Source organism: Eptesicus fuscus, chromosome 13 (assembly GCF_027574615.1).
Source record: "Eptesicus fuscus isolate TK198812 chromosome 13, DD_ASM_mEF_20220401, whole genome shotgun sequence".
NCBI lineage: Eukaryota > Metazoa > Chordata > Mammalia > Chiroptera > Vespertilionidae > Eptesicus > Eptesicus fuscus.
In genome coordinates, this window is record NC_072485.1 from 45,648,106 (window position 1) to 45,660,107 (window position 12,002).

The following is a 12,002-nucleotide window of genomic DNA, read 5'->3' on the forward strand; positions in this document are numbered from 1 at the left end:
GTACTGTTAAAAGTTCAGAGGAGCTCTGGCCAGTATTTCTAAGTGATTAGAATGTCAGCCCATGCATCAAAAGGTCTACAGGTTCGATTCCCAGTCAAGGGCATATACCTGGGTTGCAGGTTCGTTTCCCTTGGAGTGTGTGCAGGAGGCAACCAATTGATGTGTATCTCTCACATGTCTCTCTTTCTACTCTCTCTCTCTCCTCCCCTTTCCCTCCTTTCTCTCTCCCTACCTTCCTCTCTTCCTTCCACTCTCTCTAAGAAAAAAAAAAATCATGGAAAAAAATATCCTTGGGTGAGGATTTAAAAAAACATTTAGAGGATTTGGTAAATGTCCTAGGAGAGTTTCTTCACTTACATTTTGGCCTGATAATTTCTTACTATTTTGGTGAATCCTTGATACATTTAAGATTTATTTTTGTTATATATATTTCGTTAAAATTTGTAAGTTTTTTAAAAAAATCTCTGTAGAGCAGATCAGGTGGGTTCAAGCCTTAAGCCTACATTTTTGTTTCTTCTAATAATTTGCATGATTGCCTTTTTAAAATATCACCATGGCAGGACCCTCACCTTAATTAGCTGGTAATCTATGCTGTGGGCCTGGGATCTTTATTTTGAAAATGTCATTTCCCCTTATGTTCCGGTAGGATTTAAATAGGCCTCCTTCCCTGCTAATGCTCCAGTTACCCTCCTTTCAGCATCTCATACAGGCACCAGGAAGGTGACTAGGGAACAGCTTTAATTCATTAGAAATTACCTTGGCATTGCTTTCCACTTATTCCCAGACAGGCTTTTCTGTCTTTTGCAGGAAATTACAGTTTGGTAATTTTTCCCCTATCTTTTAATATACCATATTTTCCGGCATATAAGACAACTTTTTAACCCAGGAAAATCTTCTCAAAAGTTGGGAGTCGTCTTATACACTGGGTGTCATCTTATAGGGCGGGTATATCCCAAACTCTATATTTTAACTGGAAAAGTTGGGGGTCGTCTTATACGCCGGAAAATACGGTATTCTCAGTGTAACTGACAGGTAAAATACAAACTTCCATAGTCTCCTCACTGATTCTTGCCCTACTTCATTATATTCTTTTGCTCCTTTTAATGAGAATTCAGAAGGGATTGAAGATAGGACTTAATATGTTCATGATGCCACCCTAAACAAGAATTCAGTGTGTAAATGTTCATCTTGTTATAACTTTAGTTACCAAACTCCTCAGCTATTTAGAAAAGTTTGTACTATTTTTTTTCAATTTTAACTTTTTCCTTTCTATTGGCTTTTCCCCATCAGCATTTAACCATGCTCAAGTCTCTAAAAAAACTCTCTTGATCACTAAACCCCTAGCTATCACCCTATGACTCTCCTTCCTTTCACAGCCAACTTTGTCTCTTATTTCCTTATCTCCTAAGTCTTGTGGGTTTTTTTCCCTGGATAATAAAATTGGGCATCAACTTACGGAGTTCCTTAAAAAATTATTTTTTTCTTCATTGAGAATACACCCAAATTATAGATAAATTTGGTATGAATTGGTATTTTTAAACTACTTTGCTTGCAGATAATGTGAGTTTTCTCACCAAGAATATAATTTGCTTTTCTATTAAATCATTTTCTTCATATAGATTATGTTAGGTTTATTCCAATATATTAAATAATTTTACTTCTACAGTGAATGCTTCTCCTTCTCAGCCTTTTAAAATAGTAAATTACTATTTCTGGTTTATATAGGAGGCTATTGATTTTTGTAGAATTTTCTCATATCAGGCCAACTTATTCAATGCTTATAACTTCTAATAGTTTTTCTGTTGCATCTATAATATACTAAGGATATAGTTATTATAGTTTTCAGCATAGTACTTTTTGTCTTTTTTCCCTTAATATCTGTATCTATATTTTTCTTATTGAAATGAGTACAACTCAATAAAATTTTTTATTTATATTTCTTTATTGATTTCAGAGAGGAAGGGAGAAGGAGAGAAACATTAGTGATGAGAGAATCATTGATCGGTTGCCTCCTACACACTCCCTACTGGGGATCAAGCCTGCAGCCCAGGCATGTGCCTTTGGCCGGAACTGATCCTGGGACCCTTCAGTCTGCAGGCTGACACTCTATCCACTGAGCCACGCTGGCTAGGGCTCAATAAAATTTTCACTAGTAGCGGTGGTAACAAGAATCCTCATTCACTTTGCTGAAGTTATTTAGTGGTTGCTTCTAACATGAGGCATGGTATGTGCTGTGGGGTTTACTTTATTACTAGTTTGCTAAAAAGTAATGGGGTTTTATTTGATTATTTAAGCAGGAATGGTTGCTGAACATTAACAGCTGCATATGGGATATCTATCAACCAGGTCATATGTTTTCCTTTAAACTTCTAATGGACATGTGTCTTCAGATAAACCCAGTGAAGTCAGGATGCATTGTTTTCTAATGTACTGCTGGATTCGGTTTTCTAATATTGATTTATAACTTTTTCATCTGTGTTTAAAAGTGAGTCTAGTCTGTAGTTTGTGTTTATGTCTGTTTTTCTTTTCTAGTTTAGCTTATCAGTGATAGGTAAGCCTGTAATGCTACTCTTCTGTGAGTCTGGGTGTTACTTGAAGATAATATGATAATTTCCATACAATACTTGTTCAAGACCTTATAGAAGACATTTGACTGGGTTCCCATGAAAGAAAATGGAATAGAAGGCTGGATAGGGCATTAAGAAACAAAACAATAGAATAAACTATAACAATAGAAGGGCTTTGCATAAAATCATAGTAACCTGTGGGGCATGATCAACTCAACTCCCTGCACCGAGGGTTTAATTTTTTGTATTAAAACAAAGAAATTAAAAAACAAATGGTCTGTACAGACAGAGCAAGAGCAGCTAGTGTGATCTGACACTTCAGAATAAAAGCCTCTTTATTGGAGTATGCAAGGATTTCCCTGCAGAAGGTCCAGCCTCCTGCCTGTTCACTCTCAAGTCATTATCTTAAGTTCCATTGTGAAGAGGAACCAAATGGCTCACACACACACACACACACACACACACACACACGTAAAATGGGCTGCAACTCTTGACCATCTGTCATTTGTCAATGTGGGCTTATTGCTGCTAAACAGTTTATTTTTTTCAAAAGAAGCTAAAGTATAATTCCTGTGTAATAACCCAATTTTAAACTAGGTACAGTTGAATTAATAAAATTTAAATTACTATGTGAGTCCTGATTTGGCTCATGGACCAGTGATTTAATATATTTGAAAAGATGTAAAGCCTTCCAGTTGTGAAATTCCACCCACGTCTATAGAGCTTCTAGTTGGCCTCATTCCATTGTTATTAAATATGAGTGGAAAACTATGAATCATCAGCTATTTATGGAATGCTTGCAGCATGACCAAGGTAGACATACTGAAAACTGGTCCCTTGGGAAGCAGAGATAAATCTGGAAACAGAAGACAAGTTTAACTATCACACATAATAATCTCCTTTACAAGTCTCATAACTATTTCTGAGTTCTAAATGGTTAGAAATTGGTGTCCTTATTGGTCTCCTGCGCTCATGAGAAATTAGATGCCTATTCTAGAATGGAATTCACATTGCAAAATTCTACTGTGTTGATGGATTGTTCACCTCTGACTCTTTCTCCATCTGTCTACAGAATCAGAGAATGTTGCCACACCAACACAGAATGCCCAGGTGGCTGACAGGATGATGACAAGTTTAATTCCTATGAGAAGCATCAGCTTGTAGGTGCTGTGCATTGTCTTGAGGAGACCTATCAAGCTGCACAGGCCTGAGATAGGGTTTGATGACAGGACACTTTCTCTGTTGCTTTTGCATTAGGTTAACCTAGGACATTTTTAGAACTATGTGAAAAGAAAGTGTCAATTCCTTCATATCTTCTTTCATTATTTTTAGAGTAATAAGACAGAATGAGGCCAAGAGCAAATATTTTATTATAATTGGATGTGTGCATTTAAATAATAATTAGAGCAAATCACAGACTTCCTTAGTTTGAACTGTAGTCTTACTAGGGATTTGTGCTTTAAGATGAGTGAATTCTGAGCTTTTAATGGAAGAGCTGAACACAAGAATTTGCTTGAATATATGTTTTTGGCATATTTATTCCGTAATTAAAGTCCTGTGCCTTTAATGATTATTTTAGTGACCAACGTCTACATTTCTCCATTCAAAACTATTTGCCACTTACAATTGAGTTTGTATTTTATTTGTTTAACTAAAATATACTGAGCAGCTATCAAGTCACAAGGTTGGGTGGTGTCAGGAAGGGATACAAGATAAATCCGGTGTGAGCTCTGCTCTCCAAATGCTCATGCTTACCATCCTGAAAATCGCTGGTCATTTGCGATTAGGTCCAAAAAGAAAACTATACTGTATTATACTCTGCCACAAATAGAGTAATTTAGTGGTTAAAATTGCCGGCTCTGCCCTTGGATGGTGTCCTCGGTTGAGCATTGTTCCATGCACCTAGAGCAGTGATGGGCAACCTTTTGAGCTTAGTGTGCCAAACAGCATAACTTGGGTAGTGTGTCACTTTGAGGAAAAAACATTATTTCGCAAATGTTTCATCCTCAGGAGCAGCAAATGTTTCATCCTCGGCATGCGGCCACGTGTCATCAGAAATGCCTACGCGTGTCAGTGCTGACACGCGTGTCATAGGTTCGCCATCACTGACCTAGAGGTTACTGGTTCAATTCCAGGTCAGGACACATGCCAGGGTTGAGTTGTGGGCTCGATTCCTAGTAGAGAGCATGCAGGAGGAAGCCATTGATGTTTCTCTGTAAAAAAAAAAAATCAATAAAAACATATAAAAATAAATAAAATAAAATTACAGGCTTTGCATTCAGATTGCCTTTCAAATCAACTCTAAAGGTCCAAGCTGTGTGACCTTGAATAAATTACTGGACCTTTCTGCCTGTTTTCTCATCTGTAAAGTTGTAGTAATAAAAAGCACCACATAGATTGTTGTGAGGATTTAACACAATACTATTTATAAAGGGTTGGGGAGTTGATTCTAGATTTTACATTATATTGAACTTTAAGAATTTAGTGATTGTAATCACACTTTGAAACATTTGTATGGTGATAAGAAAACCAAGATTTAAGAAGACTGAATAACATTTTAATGAATCCACTGGTAATACCAGAGCTAGGTTTGAATCCCTATCATTGCAAACAGAGTTCTAGAATTTTCTGAGTCACATTTTCAAGTGTTCTGTGTCATTATGACACTGTCCCATTTTGGGGTCGGTAAACTATCTACCTAGTAAAAGAGTAACATGCTAATTGACCATACCTTTGTGACATCCAAGAGCCAATCAGGAGTGAGTATGCAAATTAACACAACAAAGATGGAGGGTTAATTTGCATATGCAGGCGCCCAGCGGCTGGGGATGGGGTTGGACACTTGTGTCATCGCCATGGCGACGCAGGTGTTCCGCACCACCCCAGCTGCTTGGGGCCTCTGGGCAGCGTGGGAAGGCAGAAAGGTGGCTCCGGGCCTGAGTGGAAAGGCTGCTCCCGCCAGAGTGAATGTGGTGCCGGCAGCCAGGGGAACGAAGGCCCATTCTTGCACGAATCGTCATTCATGCATCGGGCCACTACTAATTTCTATAATCCTCATTGCCTCTTTCTGAGTGACTGGGACTTTTAAGGCTCCAACCTTAGAAAGTGATTAGAGAAGGGAGATTTGAGAGAAAGAGCAATGCCTTCTATTTCAGCGAAAGTTAAAGGAATTTGTAAATCCATACTCTTGTATGTTCCCTTCAGCACACAAGCCTGGTCTTGCACAGAGATGTCAATTGGTGTGATTTAAGGAAAACTGCTCTGTACCAAACTTCCTTCTGGAGAGATTGAATGAATAAACACCCCAACATAAATTGGCTCTCAGATACTAACACCCTGGTGTGGCTTGATTTACTCAGATTGCTTTTGTAATGTAAAGTTGATCCCACTGAAGGAGCAAATAGGAATTTTGGTGACAGTGGCATTATTGAATACCAGCATAAAAGTAAGGATGCATAATGAGACAGAGGAAAGGAGGAGAGAATATAATGAGGTTGAAAGAGCCTGCAAACGGGAAATAAAAGGGACAGAAAGGCCCTTTTGCAAGTCCTACTTCTGAGCATCCCTTGGGTATTTTTGTTTCCAGGCTTTGTTGTTGACAACTCTTTTCTCTTTTCACAGGAAAAACTTCTCTAGGTTGTATCATCTATTATTTTGGTTCCACTATCACCAATACACTGGTGACTCTCAGATTTATCTTCAGTCTTTTTCAATAATCAGAGCCTCTACTGCTCAGCATTTTACTGCACATCAGACTCAATAGATCAAACACTGAATTCATCATCAAAATAAATCGTGACTGTAACGGATTATAACCCATTGATTATATAAGGATCAATGAGTCTATGAATGAATCAATAAATATAGGAAAAGGAAAAGCTCTTTCTTTCCGTACAATTCCAATGAATAAATGTAGAAGGAATGATAGAGTTAGAAAGTTATCATTAGTAAACATAATGTTTATTTACTCAAGAGTCATCATAGAGTATAAAACTAATGGGTAAAAATTTAATGAGGAATAAAATAGTAATTAAATCTCCAAGGACCTCCCCACAAGATACTTATTAATTTACAAAGAGGAGACTAACTTTATAGTTAAGAAACTTGATAAAGCACCACCTTAAGGTAATGATGAAAGTTAACATCACTAGGAATGGTGCATTGTGTTCTTGCTAAGATGCCCTGGGAAGACCATAGCATCACTTCTGTGATATTCATGCCAAAAATGTATAACCTGAACCTAATATTGAAGAAGCATGAGTAAAATAAAATGGAAGGGGATTCTGCAAAATAACTGTCTTGTACTTTTTACAAACATCAAGATCACGAACCAAGGCAGACTGAGGAACTAACTGTTCCAGACTGAAAATAAAAAGAAATGACAGCAAAGTGTAACATTTGATCCCAGATGGGTCTGGAGCCAGAAGACCTTTGTACTTTTCTTTCTTATAAAGTACACTAGAGGCCCGGTGCACAAAATTCGTTGAAGGGCAGGTCCCAGCTGACCTCTGGGCCCTGGGCAGCACCTGGACCCCCGGGCCTCTGTACACCCCCCTCCACCTGAGTCACCGTGCCTGAGTCCCTATGCGGAAATGCAGTGAGCGGGGCCGGGGTGCAGCGTGGGCCTCTGGGCCGCCCAGTGGCGCCGCACAGAAGCCGGATGGGCAGCGCATGCTGTCATCGCAAACCAGCTCCTGCGTGAACCCACGGGAAGCCCTACCGGTCCATGTGGTCCCTGTGGCTGGCTGCGGCCTGGCTCATGCAGCACACGAGCCTTGGAGTCCTGGGGGAGGGTAGTAGAGGAAGTGAGAGCAAGCTCAGCAGACACCTGCATTCTCACCGCACCTCCATCCCGTCACCCCCGCCCCCAGGTAGCCTGCGAGAGGTCACAGTGCATCGCCTACACCTGCTGTGTTCTGCTGCCCCCTGGTAGTCAGCGCACGTCATAGTGATTGGTCGAACTCCTGGTCTGGTCAAATTTCTGGTTGAACTCCCACCCAAGGGGTCAATCTACGTATTAGTCTTATTATATAGGATTATTGGGGCAATTTGTGAAATTTGAATGGGGCTTATATAGTCTCAGTGTTAAATTTTCTCAATTTTGTAGTTATGTGGTAGAGTGTCCTTTTCTTTAGGAAATAACAATAATGGCTCATCCTGCCTGAAACTTATTCTCAACTGATTTGGGAAAAATGTGTCCCTACACACACACACACACACACACACACACACTATGTCAAATGTTAACCATTAGGAAACCTGGCTGAAGGTATACTAGAATTCTTTTTGCTATTCTTGCTTTGGGATTATTTCAAAAATCATTATTTTTCCCCTGAGTTCAGCTTTCTTCTAATGATTCCTAAAGGCTCCTGGAAGCAAATTAGTAAAATATAGAAGCATACTCATTAAAATGAAGGAGTAACAAAATATGATGATTAAGCTTCTGTGCTCTTGATCAGACTGAGTTCAAAACCCCACCCACCCCATGTGTGGTTTTGAGGCAAGCCAGCCACTTCACCTCCCCGGTTCTGCTTTCTCATTTGTTGAATGAGAAGAATAAGAAGGCCCATGTCATGATGGTTTGGGAAGGATTGAATTATTTAACACCTTTAAAATACTTAGCACATTGCCTATAACACCGTAAGTAACTAAGTTGATGTACATTCGATTTCTTCCAAAGGACGATTGAGAGAGATTACTACTAAAGAATAGGCTGGCATGCCCTGGCTGGTTTGGTTCAGTGGATAGAGCTTTGGACTGCAGACTGGAGGGTCCCGGGTTCGATTCTGGTCAAGGGCACATGCTCAGGTTGCAGGCTCAATCCCCAGGGGGTGTGTGCAGGAGGCAGCCAATCAATTATTCTCTCTCCTCATTGAGGTTTCTATCTCTCCCTCTTCCTTCCTCTCTGAAGTGTGTGTGTGTGTGTGTGTGTGTATGTATATGTGTGTGTGTGTGTGTGTGTATATATATAATTTAAAAAAAAAAAAAAGAATAGGCTGGTTTGTGTGGCATTTTGCTAACTGGAATCTCTATAGAGCCTCGTATGGCTGACAATCCTAAAGAATCTCCCATATCCACTTTGAATTAATTGAACTCAAATAGAATTAATTCAATATTTCCAAGCCATGCAAGACATTTGGTATCACAGGCTGAGGACTTATGCACCCCTATGTGAGGTTTTTATTATTATAATGAGTGGGCTTTCTTGTTAACTTAAAAACCTCTGCCACCACTGCCCAGAATCATCAGAGAGTAGGGAGGCTGAAGGGTAGGGTGAGGTAGCTACTTTTACTGAAATATTCAGAAGAGCAACGAACTCCAGGTGCTGCAGGCAATGCCTGAAAATGATCCCATGAGCTATTTAGAAGCTTATTTTAAGAAATATTGGATTTTATCAGGTCAGTCAGTGAAGCAGAAAAAGCTCAGCTTGCCTGCAATGCTTCTGGAATACAAGAATGTATCTGCACTAGAGCAGAGAGGAGCAGTGTGGGAAAGGAGACGGGAGGAAAAAAACAGCTGGATGAGGGGAAAACAATTAAAATCGCATGCTCCTAGCTCTCAGTCCAAAATAAAATCCTGTTCAAGTGATGCTCAACACAGATTGTCTCTGAAGGATGTAGGTGGTTAAGAGCCCTGGTTTTAGAGCCAGGCAAGTCTGCAGGTGATTCTTGGCTTTGTACCTTGATAACTGACAGTGTGATCTCACATAAGTTATTTAACCTCTCTAAGCCTTAGATACTAAAATATAAAATGGAAATAACATTACCACTCAATGTTATGTTAGCATCAAATTAGGTAAGATTAGAATGGCTGTCACATAATGTGTTCAATAATGTTGTTCTTATTCTGATAGGAAGCATAAAACAGTTGGGAAGAAGAAGTTCTACTCATCTTTGAAGATGAAGGTAAGATTGTTTCTTTTTTTTATTTTTTTTTTTTTACTTTTATGGTTACTAGACTGATCACATTGTAAGTGTTGAATCACTATATTGTACACCTGAAATGCTAACTAAACTTAAATTTAAAAAATTATGGCTTTATACTTTATACTTAAGTCTGTGATCTATTTTGAATTGGTTTTGTATAAGGTGTGAAACTTAGATCAAGGTTTTTGCCTCTGAATGTCCAATTGTCTCAGCACCATTTGTTGAAAAGGTTTCTTCCTCCATTGAATTAACTGCATCACCTTTGAACCTTTGTCAACAATCTATTGCATATTTGTTTGAGCCAATTTCTGGGCGCTCTCTTGTGTCCCATCATTCTATTTGTTCATCCCTCTGCCAATACCACACAATCTAGGATACTGTAACTATGTATCAAAAGAGAGTGGTCCTACCGTTACTCACCATTTTGCTGAAGAAGCAGAAAAGAGAGGAGTGAGAACCAGTCTATTGGCAATCCTTAATTCTGCAGTGACCTTTATCCCTATTAAATATGGCCCAATTATGGGGTCTGGATCCAACTAATGGAAATATGGTGTGGATCCAAATATGGTCTGGATCCAACTAATCAAAACAATGTCCCTCCTAAGCAGGAAAAATTAAGGAAAGCCAGGAGTGGTATGAGATATGTTTTAAAAATGTTATAATTCTCCTTGAAGCTCTATTCCCAGTCTAGCAAGAGACACAGATTAAGATGTTCTGGAGAATTCTTATTTATTTGTTTGTTTGTGAATGCTTGTTTGTTTGTTTATAATCTCACTTTAAACCATGCCAGTTTTCTTGATAATACTCTGACTTGTCACCAATTCCTCTGTGCTACATATACAACTGTTTGTTTCTGTCTTTTCTGTTATTACTGATATTTTTCTCTGCTTGATTTATTGTCTTAATAGAGTTAGATTAAATCTCCCCTTGTGATAATGGACTTGTTGATTTTCCCCTGTAGTTTCAATAAACTTTATATATTTTAAAGCTATTTCATTACGTACCTACTATTTAAATTTTTTTTTAGTCATTTAATTTCCTGATCTCATAGAAACATTCTTCACTAATTTCTCAAACCTCAAAACTCTCGCAATTCTCACCCATTCAAAAATGTTTGCTTGTGAAGTGTACACAACTAAATAACAACTAAATTGGAATGCTTACTTTGTGCTGGGCTTTACATATCCTAATTTATATATATTTATTTAAACTTCACAGCAATCCTGGGAGATGAGTACTGTTAGTTTTCCTACTTTACAGATGAAAAAGAAAACAACAAAAAACAGGGTAAAGAAATTAAATTTTACTCAAAAATTTTCAGCTCCAAAGTAGGTCTAAAACCAGACACTGGCTTCAGAGTCAGTGTTCTGAATCACCAAGGTCAGGCCTTTTTCTTGCTAATTCTCTCTCTCTTTTTTTAAATATATTTTATTGATTTTTTACAGAGAGGAAGGGAGAGGGATAGAGAGTTAGAAACATCAATGAGAGAAACATCGATCAGCTGCCTCCTGCACACCTCCTACTGGGGATGTGGCTGCAATGAAGGTACATGTCCTTGACCAGAATCAAACCTGGGACCCTTCAGTCCGCAGGCAGACACTCTATCCACTGAGCCAAACTGGTTAGGGCTCTTGCTAATTCTCTTGCCAGAAACTGGGGTCTTCTTGAACTTCAATCCAGCCAACTAAACGTGAGTATCTTAGGTGCCAGCAGTCTCTCTCCCAGCCCGTCAGAGTTCTGCCCACCTTAGATTTTCCATCCTACACTCCACCTCCCGTTGGTTGGGCAGCTCTTTCGGTGCTGTCCCTTTGCCCAAATTCAGTATTTCTCAACCAGTGTTAGCCAAGAGGGTCATTTAATGTCTCTCTGCACTGCCCAGGGAGGTGAATCTCTTGGCAGGTTGTGACTTCTTTTCCTATCTGCATTTATCTTGCTGTGAGTAAACCACTAGCTTTGCCTAGGAATTATAAGCCATAGCAGATGTGCAAAATAATACATACATACATAGTCAATCTAACAGAAAATAAGAAAAATACTGCTTATATATGAAGAAGATATGTGCCTTCCAGAAGACACAGGAACAGAGGGGACCCTCTTCTCAGAGCTTGTGGGCAAAACCAGCAGAAGAGAGGAACTGAAATGAAATAATCATAGACATTCATAGGCCACTGGGTGAGATGAAAGGAGTGGATGATTCCTGGCACAGTGCCTGCTTCATAATAGGTGATTGATGCAAAATGTTTGCTTGTGAAGTGTCCACTTCATGCAAAACATAAACTTGGCAGAAACAGTATATTGTCAGGGAATAAGAAATAAGTAGATATGTAAAGGAAACCTCTGATCGAAAGCAGAGTCTGGAAGGACCTTGATTCCTTGTGAAATATTATTTTCCAAAAGTAGAGAAAGAACTAGGGGACCTGGTAACTAAGGGCCTTTGATGGTTAGTTTTATATCTTAACTTGACTGGGCTAAGGGATGGCCAGATAAATGGTCTAACAATATTCTGGGT

General features: G+C 39.0%; 1 protein-coding gene across 6 annotated transcripts in view; it reads left to right on the forward strand.

Annotated features, from left to right (window-relative positions):
• The window catches only part of RBMXL2 (RBMX like 2), a 136,417-nt gene that overhangs the window by 29,078 nt on the left and 95,337 nt on the right, over positions 1-12,002 (forward strand). For all 6 annotated transcript variants that reach the window (XM_054725522.1, XM_054725524.1, XM_054725523.1 and 3 more), the window contains exon 2: positions 9,421-9,472. The gene's annotated coding sequence lies outside the window, so the exon portion shown is untranslated. The remainder of the gene's footprint in view (positions 1-9,420; positions 9,473-12,002) is intronic.